Source organism: Pipra filicauda, unplaced genomic scaffold, assembly GCF_003945595.2.
Source record: "Pipra filicauda isolate LSUMZ 115617 unplaced genomic scaffold, ASM394559v2 scaffold30_size5312502_pilon, whole genome shotgun sequence".
Classification (NCBI taxonomy): domain Eukaryota; kingdom Metazoa; phylum Chordata; class Aves; order Passeriformes; family Pipridae; genus Pipra; species Pipra filicauda.
The window spans coordinates 2,259,681-2,277,988 of NW_024104432.1; the positions used below are offsets into that span (position 1 = coordinate 2,259,681).

Below are 18,308 nucleotides of genomic sequence, written 5' to 3' on the forward strand. Positions count from 1 at the left end.
GAATCTGATTAGAATTTGTAGATTAAATGATTGCATAGAAGAAAGTGAATTGTAATTCTAATTTTTAATTCTAGACCAGGAAAGTGATATATTTTGTGATAATTAGGGTATCATTGAAATACTAAAGGACAGAAGCATGCAAGGTTGTTGAGAAGAACACTTATGAATCAAAAAAAGGTAGCTAGTGTCTTTTTTAACGTTTTTCTTTCTTTGGTTTTTTTTTTTTTTTGGTCAGGTCATACAAAAATGCCTGCAACCTACTCGAAAACAGATGTCCAGGAAACTTCTACTGATGTGGCAAAACTCAGTAAAAGATGTTTCTATTAGTATGAATGGAAAGGAAATATGAACACAAGGGTACAAAATAGCAAGAGGAGGAGAGCTATAAAAACGACTGACACATGCTGTAGAGAACCATCAAGACCCTGGCACACATCTACCTACAACTCCTCAGGACAGCTGGAACCAGAGGTGGTGAATAAATCCTACTGACTCACAGTAGGATTTGGGACATTTGACTCCTGACACATCAATCAGACTCATCCACAACTGGTACACTCCTAGTAAGAACCCTGAAAGTGGGGGGATAGATTTAAAAACTGGTGCTGCTTGTCATTTCAAGCCACCCTGGAGAGCCTCCCTGGGTACAGATGTTGATGCCTGCCTACTGTCAGACTACTTACATGCATTTTAGTTCTTGTTATATTAAAATGTGAGTATTAGGGGCTGAATCAGTTGTGTTTTAAAATAAATCAATATTTCCATTCTATGAGGTAGTGCACTTGAGATACTGCATCAACCTTCCTCAATGCCATGGACATAAGAACAAACAAGCACACACAGCCTCATCTGTACAGTGCAGTTTTCCCCCAGGTAGCTGGAGGCTCTGCACAGTTGTGAACAAGGGGAACTCTGCATTACCTGCCCTGTGTATCCGAAACTGATGTGGAAATTAAATTTTCTGATTCATGAACCATTGAATAGTTGTTGAGTTTTTATTTGTGATCTTATGGGGGAAATATCCTGGACCTTTTCCTTATTGTCCTTACTCTATTGAAGATCTCTCTCTGTACCTACAGAGAAAAATATATCTATATGTGCATATAGAAAGTCGACCCATATCTTCCTTATGGAAAGGAAATAGGGAGTCAGTTAGAGGCTGCTCTGAGACCTTCTGGGTGTGACACTTTCAAAACATGGAAACCAGCCCATTACAGAGCAGTATGAAAACATGCTTGGTGTGAACCAAGACACCTCAGGACAAGGTTATTTGTTTTTACTTGCACAGTTGGGATGTTCTGCACTCTGCTTCTGAGAACTTTCACCAATAAAGGAAAGCATTTAACTTACTTACCTGTTTTCTCCTAGAAAATATCCATTAGCCATTGAATTCTCTATGGACTCACATAAAGTTGAATATTTTCCTGTTAATTATTTATTGATTGAAGTATTTTCATACATTGCATCAAATCCAGGAGACACTTCACTAAAGATTTTTTTCCAATAATTCATTATAAGGATTTTTTTAAAAAACCCTCAAATTCTCAGAAATCCATAAATATAAATCACTGACAATAAGACAATACTGATATCTTAATTATATCTTGGTAGCTTCTGCGAATCATGTCAGAATCTCAGCTTAGCCAAGTACATAGCAATTTTCAATGATTCAGATATCTCTGTGTTAGACTATGTCATGAGAGCAATCATAGGACTCTTTGAATTCCTTCTTAGTGGAATCTCATTTGGTGTCTTTGTATGATTCTTTTTAGTATTATTTGAGCCAATGAGATTGCTAATCAGGTAATATGAAGCAACTAATGTACAGGAAGAGACTGTTTATAGGAGACTCAGAGCTTTACATTTATTGAGAATTTGACATCTGTGGTGTTCTTTTCTTGCTGTCTGCTCTGATTTTTCAAGCCACAGCTCTTGCAGAAATGTCAATGCATAGAAAGGAACTGCATAAAAGTCTTGTTTTGCAATGCCAAATGTGACATCCTTGTGTTGCTCCAAGTGTTGAGAAAAGATACTGGTGCAACAAAAAGAGTGCTATAAAAACTAAAAAGATCTGTCATGATAAATATTAGTTATGTTGCAACACATCACTTCGAGGTGTTGAAGTAATGCTAGGGCAGGTGCAGTGTCCAGCTCAGTTGATTACACTGGTCTACGCTAAGTAGAAGGCTGCCTTGCCCCAGTCTGTCACTCAAAAAAAAAAAAAAGAGTGCAAAGGAGCTTTGCATTCACTTTGAAACAATGTCCTTCCCCAGAGTTGAATCCTGATTCAAAACCCATACAGGTCATGGTTAAAATACCTTTCATGCATGATGATTTACTGACCTGTGATGCATAAGGTACCAGACCAACTCATATTTTGACTCAACTCAATTACTTCTTAAAACCCATGAAATCAGGTCACTTAATCACATTAGGAATGCCTGATCACTCAGTTTTAATTATCCTGTATGGTCTGCAAAGCTGATTTCTTGTATTTCTGTGGTACCAAGCTGGAGTTTCTCAGTTCTTGTAGGATATCTGAACATTTTTTCCCCTACTGCTGATCAACGTTCTTTTATTTTACTATCCGTCTTGTACTAAATGCCTTAACAGATGTGTAGGTCTTCTTCATGGGGCCATTTGTTTGCAGGCCAAATCACAGAAGACATAGATTAGGATTAAATGATTCTATGTTTTAGAAGGGCTGCTTTTTTTCTCTAATGGCTATAAAGTGAGTCTTGGGCATAAGTCAGCTATAAGCAGGGAAGGGTGAAGTTCAGTAAAATGCGAATCATCCTAGTAGACTCTGAGTGGTATAACGGACCCTGTGTCACACATTCTTATGTCATCTTCAGTTACTCTGTCTGTGTTTCTGTTATAGTTCAGACAAATGCTTTTTCCTGTTTTATATTGAACCAGAGATCATCCTAATGAAAACCATTGCCCAATGCAAAATAATTTCAGTCAAACAACACTAGGTCCAGTATTGATCCTTGGGGTACGCCACTAGTAACAGACCTCAAACTAGACCCTGTGCCACTCATTATTACGCTCTGGGATCTGCTGTTCAGCCAGTTCTCAATTCACCTCTCTGTCCATTAATCCAGTTCACACTTCCTGAGTTTGCCTATGAGGATATTGTGAGAGATGGTGTTGAAAGCCTTGCTAAATCAAGGCAATATCCACTGCTCTCCTCTCATCCATCCAGGTAGTTGCCTTATCGTAGAAGGTAATTAGGTTGGTCAAGCATGATTTACCTCTGATGCATCCATGCTCACTACTCCTGATCACCTTCTTGTCATCCATGTGGACAGAGATGTTTTTCAGAATGAGGTGCTCCATCACCTCTCCAGGGACTGATGTAATGCTGTCTGGCTGGTAGTTCCCTGGATCCTCCTTCTTGCCCCTTTTGAACACTGGGGTGATATTTGTTTTCTTTGAGCCCTCAAACACCTCTCATGGTCACCACAGCCTTTAAAAGATGATCGTGAGCAGCCTAGCTATAGTGTTTGCCAGCTCTCTTAGTACTCGTGGAGGTATCTCATCAGGCCCATGAACTTGTAGATGTCCGGTCTTCCTAGGTGTTCTCTAACCCAACCCTTTTTGACCAAGGGAAAGTCTTCCTTTCAACATTCCTTTACCCTACTTTCCTGGGTCAGGGATTTCTAAGTACTGGTCTCTTATGTTGTTGTTCCCTGGGAGGAAACACTGCCTGCTCAATGCAAATAAAATGCTACATGTCCTGAACTACGATTCAAATGCCCTTAGAATTCACAGAATGTTGAAGTCACACATCTAGAAATCTGTACGTTATTGCTGACTGTGTTACCATGCTTACTTCCCTTCTCTATCAGTATGATGAGAATGGCTCTAGATATGGTACCTCATAGTATGTTTCTAAAAGGTCACCAATGCTCTTGGTAGTGTAGTATCTGGAAACTGTCTGATAGTTGTCCTTTCTTCAGTGAAGTGTGGCTGTGTAAAGCAGAGCTTGCTTGGGAAACTGACCGTTAAGTGTAGCTTTCACTTTTCATTTTTCAAGTCAGACTCCTTGAAAAACCCAGTGTTTTCCCTCACTTACGTGTGACACTTTGAAATAAAGACTTCTGTTGTTGAAAAGAAAGTCCTAGAAGTTCAGCTGTCCTTCTGCCCTTGGCAAAATCATACTTGTCAGGTTTTTATGCCTTTCTTCTCTCCGGGGTTAGAATGTGAGGGAAATGACCTGATGCTGAGATAATTTCTTCAGTTCTGTTAAATGTACTTAAAGAAAATACACATAATTAGCCATCTTTTACATAATAAGATCACAGAATCAAAGAATATTCTGAATTGGAAGGAACCCACGAGGATTATCGAGTCCAACTCTTAAATGAATCGCCTATATGGAGATCAAACCCACATCCTTGATGTTATTAGCACCATGTTCTAACCAACTGAACTAATCTAAGGATATTCAGTTGTGCCTCCCTCAGCTGCTTTTGAATAGAGTATATTACTAAGTAGCTAAATCAGTACCTTTCTATGAATGCAGACCAACTACATTAAAATGAGGTGATGGTTTTCTCTCAAATATTTATGATTAATTTTCAATGTGGACTTTCTAATCTCATAGATAAGCCCACTGAACCAAAGCCCACTGAAGGGATTTTTACAAATGTTATTCAGTATGTTTTGAGTCAGCCTCATAACACACATTTTACCAGCAGCAAGTCAAGCTAGTATGTAGGCAACAAGCTTCTAAGCATTAGATACAAAGGTATTCATTATAAGAAATAGTGGTCACACCCAGTAAATACGCAGCTGGTCTCAAACTGCAAATATGTAACTTGCTCCGTGTCTGGAGCGTAAAGAATTTAGTATGTCTTCATGAGTACCTATTGTTAGAAACCAAAACATGGAATTTGTATCACTTTTAGTGATTTGGAAGTCTTATGAGATGAACAAGGCAGCTGTAGCTAGTTTACTGAGACCCTAGAAAAGGGTGAAAGAAAATCAAGGATTCCTAAGGTAAGGATTCTAGAGAACAATCACTAACCTTTAGAATGTGAATAGTGAGATTTCTAAGGTAAGAATCAAAGGAGCCATAACTGACTGTGTAGCCTTCTTTATCCTCCATCCTTTCTCATGCATGTCACATTGACTCGTGAACCCTCTTTCAGACTAAGGTTGAGATATTTTTTATGGAAGAGGTCACAGTACCCAGTGTTTTCGTTCTTCTGTTATTTTCTTCTGTTCTTCTTCACATTAGCTATAATGTGAATAAACCCGGTTCATCATCTAATTTGCTGGCAATTGTATCAATACTAAAAGTGAATGAACAATGCAAAGTAACCAATACTTCAATTATTGTTATAATTTGCAGATAATTGCTGGCTATGATACTGATAATGATGAAATCCATATGGCTTTTTTGTACTCATTATATTAAATGTTTTTTTTAATGACAACTCACTTTTCTTTGTGTATGTCCTTGTCATTATATATTATAACTGATGCCAATAGTCGGGTAGCCTTCCTATGCTAGTGAGTAAGGAAACAAAGATCCAGGAAGTCTTCAAAGAAAGACAGAGGGCAGATTCGAAACCCACAATTTCTAGAGGAATTTAATATGTGTGGTTTATTAGTTTAATTTTGTGACAACATTTACTGAAATGTTTATTTACCTCAAAAGAGTTTTTACAACAGCATCTGAATGTGGTACGGATGATGGAAAGCACTAAATAATTCATAGAATTATTACTACTAGTAAATTACTCAGGTTTCTTGACAGAGGGGATGGATGCTTTATTTCAAACAGTTCTTTACATCTCTTTAGAACATAGGACTGAATACACAGGCTAACATACTACATATTAGTGATTAAACCCACTTGCATAGGTTACGAATAGGTTATTTTCTTTTTGGACGCTTAATATTTTAGATGAATTTTTAGGAAGCTAGATGATGATCTAAGAACAGTGTAGTAGGGGAGCCTAAAAACCCCGAGTTAAAAATAAAACAGCAGAAATCTGTTGTATTGAATTTGCTTCACTGACCTTTATGGCACTGAACTCAATTCCTTCTATAATGAAATTCAACTTAAAATTTGCAATATTCTAAAAAGAGCTGATAATCCAAATTCACATCTCCCATTCAGAAGGACAGAGATAGATACTAAAAAAATACAAAAGGAAAAATTAAGAAACTGGAATACAAACTTTTAGCATAGGTTAGTGTTAGCATCCTCTGCAAAAAGGATATCACCTTGCAAAATGTTAAAGTTAAAAACTCAGATGAAGACATACACACGTTCTACGAAAATAGTAATTTGATTACTTATACCAGCCTCATAGTTGAAATTAATTGGAAAAACTCTACCAACAGCAACCAAGAGTAAGTAAACTGTGTTTACTCATCAAAAGTGAGCAGAGAATCCAATCTAATAATTTTGTGTTGCAGATAAAATGTGTCATAAAATAATTGAGTGCATTTAAGAGTCTTTATTTCTATTCATGCTCAGCACTTCTCAGATGTGGTTTATCTTCCCAAAGGAAAGAACATCTCTTATTTTAAAGAATCTATTGCATCTTGTTGTGCCACTTGCTCTACAGTCAACTGATAGACCCTAAAATAATTCTTTTTCTACTGATTTATAGATCCTGTAGGTGGTAAACAGGTGAATAGTTTTCATACTTTCTTCTTTTTCAATGGAATACTGTCCTCTAGATGATGATCAATTATTAACTGCATTTATTTCTATAGAACTGTATTGCATTTATGCTGTTGCAGTGGTTCTCTTTAATATCAACATTGTGAAAAGAGGTCACAAGCTCTCTGGGGCAGATGATAGATCTTCTTCTCGTTAGTACAAAATATTTGTGTTTTCTGGAAATCTGTATGTTTCTAAATACTTCAAAGGGACAGAGTTCATTCAGAATAGTACAGGATCAGATTATATATATGTATGGATTTTAGACAAATGCAGTCAATAGCAAGAAGGGAATATTAAATGCCATAATATTTAAAAGTAGGAAACTTCACTTTTTCAGATTGAAGCATTGGATTTACAGTCAGTTCTTCACATAGCAGGAAACATGTTCGACTTCATATAGCTATAAAGTTGTTTAGTTTAGAAAAAACCTTTAAGACCATTGAGTCCACCTGTTAACTCAGCACTGCCAAGTCCACACTAAACCATGTACCTAAGCACCACATCTACACAAATACCTCCAGGGACAGTGATTCAACTACTTTCATAGGTGGCCTATTCCAATGCTTGGCAACCCTTTCACTGAAGAAATTGCTCCTAATATCTGATCTATATCTCTGCTGGTGCAACTTGGGAGGAGAGGATGACCCCACCTATCTACAACCTCCTCTCAGATAGTTCTAGAGAACAATAGAAGAGCCTCCTCTTCCACAAGTTAAACAAGCTCAGCTCCATCAGCTGCTCCCCATAAGACTTGTGATCCAGACCCTTCCCTAGCTTTGTTGCTCTTCTTTGGGCATGCTCCAGTACCTCAATGTCCTTCCTGCAATGAGGGGCCCAAAACTGAACACAAGATTTGAGATGCAGCCTCACCAGCGCCGAGTATGGAGCGATGATCACTACCCTGGTCCTGATGTTCACAGTATTGCTGACAGAAGTCCAGATGGCCACCTGGGCACACTGCCAGCTCATGTTCCCCCACTGCTGACCACCACACCCATCTTGAGGCTGGGCAGTACCCTAGGGCATCATCAGCGGCACAAGACACCAATGCTTATGTAGGTTAACCACTCACCAACCACACCATTAAAATATAATGGGACTCTTGTAGTCTTGGGACATGCTTGATAACATCATATAGATGTCCCATGTATAAAATCAGCAGGCACCAATGTTGAAGGGTTTGAATGTCTCAGTTTTCAATATAGAAAAAGACAAGGAAGATGAATAGCTCCTAAGGTCATTGGGCAAAGCCTAGTATTTTTCTCATTCCATAATAATTTTGGGGTTTCATTTTTGTCTTCTCACAGTCTATCTGAAAGCAGTAATGTACCAGAGATTTCCATGAAGGACATATTTGAATCTAAACCTTGACCCTGATTTTTAAAATTTTATTTTTACTGTGATTTTTCTTTTGACAGGGTGAGAATATGTTTCTAAGGAAAAAAAAAAAAAAACATTTAAAAGTACTGTAAAGGGATTTAACAAGTGTGATTGCCAACAACTTTTGATCTGGAAAAATTATTTGAAACCACAATGCTCCTAAGACTAACTTCAGTTTAGATAAACTAACCTTACCTTTTAGGAGCAGCTATAAAACATTTGCATGGACCATTTTCATTCAGTGCCTGAGCAGTGTTCTGATGGATATCTGTTGACAGTAGTTTCTTCCTGTTGCAGGACATTCATGGTTGAGTGATGCTGAATGACCCCATGGCTGAGCAGTCCTAATTGTTTTTCAGCGCAGAGCAATAAAACAAGGTTAGAATGGGAGAATCAAGGTGGTTCAGTAATTTAAAAATTATGACATTTTAAAGACACTCTTCTCACGCATATGCCTTAGCAGGGTAATTTGGACATAGGTATGATGCAGAGAATGTATGGTCATTTATGGAGTTTGCACGTAAGTCTTTCATAGTTAAAAAATACTCATATTGTCTGAAATGGGCACTTTTGTGTTTGAGTGAAAAAGGTCTAGGTTATTTAATACATATTGAGGCAAAATTAAGACAGGCTATGCTGCTGTAGAAAGCAGGAGTAGGACTCTTGAGTGAGGCTTCTTCTTGCTTTGTAATCTCTACATCAATATTAACTCACTGATTCCAGTTTCTTACTTTTAGTGATCAAAATGAGAGAAGATTTCCGTTGCTTCTGATATGGAATGTCTCAATATTGTTAGTGTTTTCTTTCACTGCTTTTTAATTGAATAGCTGCATGGATGCTTGAATACTTTACAGGCCTATTTAATTTCATCTCTTTATCTGATGAAAGTTTAGGATTTAGAGGAAAGAATCATCATATGAGTTTGAAAAGAATTTAAAAATCATCCATCTCTGTCTTTACCATAGATAGAGAAGCTCCTTAGAAACGTGGGTGTCTGTCATGTAGGCAAAAAAAAGAAAAAAGTGAGTACAAAGTGGTGATTATTTCTTTTTAGTGCTTTGAAGCTCTCACTGCTAGCAACATACAGGCTTCCTCTTGTTGTTAGCATGTCTGCCTGTTTTGTTTGAACAGTGTGTTTTTGCAAAAATAGATCTAGGCACATAGAACATTTCTTAATAGCCTTTCTTTTTTAATACATATTAACACCAAGTCAGACACAGTATTACGTCACTTTTAATACTGTAAAGTATTTATGCAGAAATTGGGAATCAGAAAAAATGAGGTTGTAGGATTTGACGTTTGTATCAGGAAAACTAGTGCTTTATTAGGCAGTGCTTCCAACACAGGTATTTTTCACAGTTCTTCAATTTTGCAGCATTGTTCCTCTTCATTTGATAGTGAAATGCTATAGTTTCCTACATAATAAAAAACTAGAATGGAAGTCAAGTGGGCACTTGACTTGCCACGGATGAGCACTATGGATAGCTGAGGCTATAGAGATAAACAAAAGCTGATCACCTAATTCAAGTAAATTTGTACTGGTAATCTGGTATCTTTTCATCAATGACTGAGTTGGTCTCTGAATACTATGTACAGTTATATTATGAGATGAAATTATACTCAGCAACATTTAGGCTAAAGTGACAGAGAAAATCAAAAGATGGCACATGCTGAAGCAATTGTGGAAACTGGTAAGAACTTCAGAGCTCCCTTTGTTTACAAGAATCAACAGGGAGCTGGGAAGGGCAGTAACACCTCAGCGTTCAAGAATGAGTACATCAATTCAGGTATGAACCAGTTGATATTCACAAAGTTTTCCAGGTCCAATTGCATTGTTATCTGCTCCATATGGGAAATGTATGCTCCCCTGTATTTTCCATCTGAGAAATGAAATAGTGAGAGGGAAAAGGCAGTGCATTTCATCGAAGCATAAGAATTAAAGTCAGATGTTCCAGTTAGATTCTCTCAGACTGATTTACCTGTACAATTCTATGTAAATCATTATCATTTCATATTTCAGTTAGCCCACCAGCCTATAAAGACTGCAGTATTTCCCCATTTCACAAAGATGTTGCATGTATTCATTTGTATGTATAAAATATTTTTACAGATAGTGCAGCTGTTATCTTTGCTTGAAAATGAACCTGCTATTTAGTTTTGAGAAAGAAAAACCTTTCTGATCAAATTCCCAGAGAAATTTTACCTTCCTAGTTTTGTTTTACTGCTTTGACGCTTTCGGTCTCTTTTAAAAAAAATTAAAATGCCATTAACAATAAAAAATGCCTTCATCAGTCTGGAATGCTACCAACAGTCATGATTTGTTTGTAATGATCTCACGGACTATGTTTTTTGTATTTTAAATGAATGCAAAGTTGATGTGTTCTCTTTCAGCAAAACAGAATAACTCTCTGATTTGCATTTCTTTATGCAAACCCAAATTTCCCTCTGAACATGTTAGTTCCTCTATGGCCCTCCCAAGGATGCCCTATCTTTACCAATATAGACCAGGATGTGTCTCATATTGTGCTTTGGATTTTAATATGCACATTCCTGATGATTAATGGGATACACATAATAATTATTAGAGTACAATAAATTAAAATTTAATATTATAGAATTTATAAAGCTTAAAAAATAAATAAGCAGACATAATGTCTCCTAATTAATTGCCATTTACATTAAGTCGTAATTGCAACAACATATCTGTACTATGTGCTCTTATTTCTTCTCTGCAAACAAAAGCCAGTGGACACAGAAAGCCATTTCAACTCAGTCATGTGCATCCATGATAATCTACGTATCCACATTACCATGTAAGCCACTGCCACGGGATTTTTATACTTTCCTTTGATGCATCCCTTATTGTCAGAAACCAGGACCTGGCCTCAATGAACTTCAGGTCATACAGACATTCATGAGGAAAATAAAAGAGAGTTCCCTGGACTACGTTTATTTCTTATATTAGATAATTCTGTGGTCAGTTTAAGACAATGGTGGACTCACCCTAGTGTAAAACTGCAGAGATCCAAATGGAATTAAAGTGAAACTGCAGTCAGTACCTCTTCACTATTTTTATTGGAGATAAGGCTTGCATGAGAATTAGGCCCTCTCTGATTTGAATCTTTTCACACATTATCAAGACAAGATCATGTAATGTTTTCTGACTTTTATGCTTGCTTTGAGTTTTCATATTGAACCAACTGATTGAAAGTGAAATAACTGTACCATGTAACAAGATTTGCTAAGGAAAAAAAGCAGAAGAGAAAGGACTCATAGTTTATGACCATTTTATGGTATTTTTTTCTGAAATTACAGAAGCGGTATTGTCATATCTCACAGTGGATATAATTAGTCTGCAAACCAAAGTAGTCAAAATTATGATGTTTCTACAATCACTATGACTAAATTTTGAAATGGTTTAATTCCTCATCTATATGGACAAGTAAAGATGACAAGACTAAAAATTATTCTGATAAAGAGATATTTACAAGAACTGAGACATCTTTTGTTTGATTCTGTTATTGTTGGATTGGTGGACCTGATTGCTAAAGTAATTTGCAAGATGTTTGATATTCAAATGTTTGCCCAGGTAAAGGTTACATATGTCATTTATAAATTTGAATTACACTGGAAATCATCTTACTAAAAAAAAAACCAAAACCAGAACCCAACAAAACAAAAAGAAAGAAAGAAACAAAAACCAGCAACTTTGAAAAACCAACCTATAAAATAGAGGTTTTGAACACATGGTAATATTTTGGTCATTAGAAATGGAAAGATACAGACTTGCGAAATCAAAGAGATTTGTATACACAGTCGAAACTCACTACCTATGATAAACTTATTTATACCTCCTTTTTACACCTGCAGTAATAAAAGAACAAAGAATTGTGGGGACAATTTATGTGGAGTTATGGATTATGTCAGTGCCCCGTGGTGTTGGGGAAGACTCAATATTTACATTTTAGGTGTAATCAGGCAGTAACATATACAAATTAGATAAATTTCATAAACTATTATTGTCAATGTAAAGGTGTGTTCACAGTTTGGGAACAGAAAAGGTAGCCCCTACTCAAATACCTCTATCTTCTGTATTTAAAATCAAACTCAGGGCTGGATGATATTTTGCAATTGCAAGACTGTAAATCCATTTTAAAAACTATGACTTTTGCCAACTGGCTGATACTTTACTGTATTATTTTAATAGAGTGCTACCTGCTGAGTTCAGTTTCTGATGTGATACCAGAAGTGGTTCCCTAACATGGTGATGCTCAGAAACAAAGTATGTAGGTTTATCTGATGATTTTCCAGAAATGAAATGAAAATAGAATATGAATAAGCTATAGTTGTATACCTGACTATAGTCGTACTCTGGATAAAGTTTGCCATATGCAGGATGATACCATGGAGAGGAGATTAGAGGGGAGGGAAGGGCAGCGGGAGGGGAGGAGAATATGGACAAAAGGATTTTGACTCTGTTCAAGTCTGTTCCCTAAAAAAACTTTTCCTTTGTCCTCTCCAGTAAGAACATTTCAAACCTTCAGACAATTTCATGAGCAACAACTTCTACCCACATATATACGCAGTAGGTCTGGTGCTCACAAGCAAAATCAGAATTCCCTGGGAAGACAAAAACTTTTTATATATTGGTAAAAAACAATGATAAATCAAAAACTTGTAGTGTTTTCTTACTATCTCATTAGCAATGAATTTGGATTATGAAAGAATAGTTTGATAAGAATATGACTATATTTGCATTAAATAAAAGTTTGCTGAAGAAACATTTCTGATGGTTTATAGTTTCATCAGTATGTTAATAGAAAGTCAGCCAGGTGTGTTATTATTCTTTCTATTGCCTTGAAAGTTATCCTTTAGAAAACTTTACTAAAATGAACATTTCCATTTGATACTTGAAAAACATATAAAATTAGAAGAGAAGGAGGAGACAGAAAACTTCTTGTATCCAGTTCACAAGAACATCTTGCCATTGATTTATGTCTCTGCCTTTTGAAAGTGTAGTTTAAGATCTGTCCTTGAAAACATGGATCATATCACACTGCCAAGTATTTTCCAGATAACTTAAGAAATATATCTTCTGCCAGTGTTATGAAATCAGTTTGCATTTCCTGAATCAATATATGGAAATATTCGGTATTAGTGAAGTTTAGGATATGTAAACAGACTTCCTATCTTCTATGATTTTTACAAATTATCTAACACAGTCACAAATTAGTTGCCAAATTCCAAATGAGAACTACTACTTCATCTTGAATTTCATCTCATAGTAGACTTACCTATAACATAATTTCCTGCACCAATGTTTAGATGAAGATATTTGTGTACATATAAAGAGATATACATATATATATAAAAGCTGAAATATGTATGTCTCAGATGTTTCCAATTTATTAATCCTACCTATGAAAATGGAAAATACCTAACCTCCTTCTAATCTGTAGCTGCTCCAGATCTAATAAAGTACTTCACGGGTCTCTTGAGCTAAATAGTTACTGCAAAAACAACTAAAAAATTCTGAGAGTTTAAGTTTTATAGATAGTATTATAACTAGTTTTTTGCCTCTAAGTAGAGTATCTAAATACTGAAATAGCTGTTCTGAGGAAACTGCCAATACTTTCACATATGTTTTCTTTCTAATTGGGGTAGCAAGTTTGACACCTGTTTTTGTAAAATAAACTCAGAAAAAGGGTTACATCTTGATGTTTGTGATTACAGTAAAATATTTTGATATTTACAAAACTAGATAAGTTTGGGCTGAGATTATTAGATGTCTCCCAGGCACTATACCATCATTCTGATGACATACGCCTCTTCCTGCTAAGCTTTTGTTTTCAAGATATAAGCATATGATTTTCATCATATGTTGCAATTTCAAATACAAAAAAGCAGTGATATGTCATGGAAGATGTAATCCATTCACAGAGTTATTTTGTTTGAGAGAGTGAGGAAGGGATGCTCTTGAGTTATAACCCCTATGAGGTCCTGCAACAGCAAAGCACAGACTGAAGTTAATGTAGAATGTAAAATAAAGTATTTCCATTAGTTTCAAAAACCCCCAAACTTTTCTCATTCTGGTTGACCTGACCAAATTTTGCTTTTCCTCTCAGAAAAAATTTTCCTTGGAAAAATTATGTGTGAAAACTGCATTTTCCTGTTTTTTAAAAAAAGTTCATTTCCAGATTTTCCTGTGAATCAATAATAAACCAAACCCTTAAAACAGTATTTGAAAGCACTTTGCTGCTGGATATTGCATTTTTACATGAAATTTCATCCAGATCCTGATGGTTTATTACAACACGAGCTTCAGGGACAAGACAAGTAGATAAGAGACAAATGGATCTGCCTGGGATGTGTGAAGGTGTGCGTAATGAAGTACAAAGTGAACAGCAGCAGGCTCAGATGTGCACAAACTGCTTCTAAGTCCCTGAACTTTATGTACAGCAAGGTACTGGACAAGATAATTGTGTTTGCCATGCAGCTGGAGGTGAGATTTGCCAGTCCAACTTGACCAACCCGATCTCCTTCTGTGACAAGATGACCCACTTAGTGGATGAAGGAATGTGGATGTTGTCTGCCTGGGCTTTATTTAAGCCTTTGACACAATTTCTCACAGCATTCTTGTGGAGAAATTGGCTGCTTGTGGCTTGGCTGAGTGTACAGTTTGATGGATAAAAAACTATATGAATGACCAGGCCCAGAGAGTGGTGGTGAATGGAGTTACATCCAGCTGATGGCTGGTGACAAATGGTGTTCACCAGGGCTCAGTATTGGGGCCAGTCCTGTTTAATATTTTAACGATGATCTGGATCAAGTGCAACCTCCGCAAATTTTCAGACAATATGAAGTTGGGCAGGATTGTCACTCTGCTGTAGGGTAGAAAGGCTTTAAAGAAGGATCTGGACAGGTTGTATTGGTGGGTTGAGACCAATTGTATACAATCTAAAAAGGCCAAGTGCCAGGTCCTGCACTTCAATTGCAACAATCCCATGTAGAGCACTAGAGCACTAGAACAAGAGGGTCCTGGTAAGCTGCCTATCAGAAAAACACCGGAGTGCTGATTGACAGCAGCTGAACATGAGCCAGCCGCGTGCTTAGGTGGCTGAAAAGGCCAATGGCATACTGGCTTGTGTCAGCTATTGTGTGATCAGCAGGACCATGGTAGTGATCATCCCTCTGTACTCAGCACTGGTGAGGCTGCACCTTGAATCCTGTATTCAGTTTTGAGCCACTCGCTACAAGAAGGACATAGAGGTGCTGGAGCATGTCCAGAGAAGGACATTGAAGTTGGCAAAAGGTCTGGAGCACAAGTCTGATGAGGAGTGGCTGACAGAGCTGGGATTGTTTAGCCTGGGGAAAAGGAGATGCAAAGGAGATGTTATTACCCTCTGTAACTACCTGAAAGAAGGTTTAACAAGGTTGGGGTTGGTCTCTTCTCCCAGGTAGCAAGTGACAGGACGAGTTGCACCATGGGAGATTTAGATTAGGAAAAATTTCCTCCTCCAAAAGGGTTATCAAGCATTAAAACAGACTGCCCAGGGAAGTGTGAAGTCACCATCTCTGGAGATATTTAAAAGACGTGTAGATGTGACACTTGAGGACATGGTTTAGTGGTGGACTTGGCAGTGCTGTGTTAGTGGTCGGACTCAATGATCTTAAAGGTCTTTTCCAACCTAAATAATTCAATGATTCTGTGATTCCACAATTCTATGATTTGCATTTAACACAAATCACAACTTAAAGATCTTTCTCACTTGGAAATTAGTTAACCAATTTATGAATTTTTCCATGCCAGTACTTGTATGCTACTGAATTGTAAACTGGTAATGCCGACAAATATTGTGTTGACTACGAAGCAGACAAAGCACTGTCTTATTCACTAAAATGTGTGGAGTCTAAACCTAGGATTTCCATTTCGGAGTCCTTTATATGATATGTCAATTTATCAGTGAAGCTCTAAATGACCCTTAAATGAATCTCTTAAAATCGCATATAGCTGCTTGTTGACTGGTTTACACAGAGTCTTATGCCATTTATAAAGCCAGTTTACAAATTTAAGATATGAAGTGACCTATTGATTTGTATTTAAGTGCTATAAAATCAGTGTAAACAGCTTCAGTAAATAATTTAGACACATTAAGAAAGCAAAAAGGAGAAAGAAGACCACTGACAACTGGTAAGAGCGACTATGCTGAACACAACATGTATTTGAACATCTTTCACAGTTTCTGTGCTTTTAAACCACCTGCTAGTGGTTAATATTATAAATTATTTTTTATGAACTTGAAGAAAAAACCCACTATGGATTTGTCAAAATTGATTTTTATGTGAATTATGATTAAACAGGGAAATACTGCTGCTTGCTGGGAAGGACCCAAGCAAGAACTTTATATCATTAAGATCCTGGACATATAGTCAGTCTCCAATATGTTATACCAGTATTTAGAAGACTTATTTTTTCATACATCTTCAGCACTTCCAGTTGTCTCCCACAGACTTTCCAAATCTCCTGGGTTTTGTCATGGTAACAGCTTAATTTATCTCATTTCAACAAGTGTGATGAAAAATTGTCAGAGAATTCTCTACAGTGCCCCCAAACATTTGTTTGCTTTCAGTATTCTGTGTTGGTACCTGACAATATAGAAAAATTTCAAGTTCTTTTTTTTGACTTATCAAATGGAATCAAAAGGAAGATTTGTTAAAATGGATATTGTGAAATAATTTTGTCCCATTTCCTTTTTAGATTTGGTAGTATAATCCCTACTATGTTACTTAGTACAATATTTTGAAATAAATGTTTCCAAATATTTATTGCTCAACAGACAAGAGATGGACTTCAGCATTCATTAAAAGTATACTGGAATAAGGAGATACCAACTAGGCACAAAAAAATATCCAGATCCATTCTAAACTAAACTAAACTTGGGAATGTCTAACCAGCAAAATTTGGGAAAATGGATGTTTCTGTATGCCTTCAGTTCAGTGTCCAACATTTACAACAGACTTTGCTGTTGAATCTCACACTGAGTTCCATCCAAGTCCGTATTTTAATTTTGAGTATTACTACTGGAAAATACTTCCTTGAAAAAATGTTTATGAAGAAAGACATTTTAAACACTTATATTTGCAGGAAGATATATTTAGAAGTACTGTTCCAGCAATACTTTTCCATATGAAAAGCTGCCTTTTAAGATGGAGCCTGGTCTTTGCTGTTAGTAGGACTGGGCTTCTGTGAATACTCATATAAATTATTTAATAATTATTGGAAGAAAGAGATTTTTGGCAAAAACCTCTGAACATAGGTGAAAGCAAATGGAGCATTTTCTTACCATGAAGCTTTAGTACAAGAATTTCAATCAAACAGAGAGTATTTTTTTTGATGTGACAGTGCTCACTGTCTGGTGTGCAACAAACCCCTGACAGATCTGAAAACTTGAAAAGTTTGCAATTGTTTCTATGTGTATGCATGGGAATGCAGATTACAAAACCTTTCTGTGGTGTTCCTCTGTCCTTAGCTGTGCTTTGACAAGGAGCTTCTTCAGAGAAGAAAGTCAGGTAAATTATCCTGGCAGAGGTTTATTCACTAGTGCTAAGGCTGATGCAAAAATACATTAGACTTGATATGAATCTCCACCTTTATTCCCATTCTTCCTCATTTCTTGGGAGAGTTATTAGCTTCTGCCCCAGGGGGAGCTAGGTCAAAGCTGATCCAGAGCCTGAGAACAATATTCTACTTGAGGGGAGACAGGAACTCTTAAAAGATAAGATCTGTTCAAAATTTGAAAACAAAAAAGAGCAAAATGTGTCATATTACTTGATATAAAATGTTGGCCCACTCAGTACTTAGCACAGATGCTCCCTGAGTGAGTCATTTGTGCAACACACTATAAACACAAATCAGTTTGGTTCTCAGAAGAGGAAAACACAGAAAGAAACTTGAGTTTGTTCATATTCACAGAGATATCCCATTTCTATTTTGAAAGTTTGGTCTGAATGAGTTTAGTAGAATTAAGACCAAATTATAAAAGATTTGGTTTGTTATTAAATCTTGTCTTCTTTTAGCTACTCAGATTTGAAGGACCTACCAAATGATTTTTAAAATATTTGATATGTCTTAATTAAAATTTTTTCTAACTCTTTGTCTCTTCATTTTTCTAGGTTTTCATTCATCAAGCACTTAAATACGTGCTGGATTTCAATTCTATAAAGTAGTCTCAAAGTG

At 36.5% G+C, this 18,308-nt stretch overlaps 1 long non-coding RNA gene across 1 annotated transcript in view; it reads left to right on the plus strand.

Moving 5' to 3' along the window:
- Positions 1-981, plus strand: part of LOC120323667 — a 56,286-nt gene extending 55,305 nt beyond the window's left edge. Inside the window, exon 2 of the long non-coding RNA XR_005564342.1 lies at positions 236-981. This is a non-coding gene — a long non-coding RNA (uncharacterized LOC120323667). The remainder of the gene's footprint in view (positions 1-235) is intronic.
- The last annotated feature ends 17,327 nt before the right edge of the window (positions 982-18,308 follow it).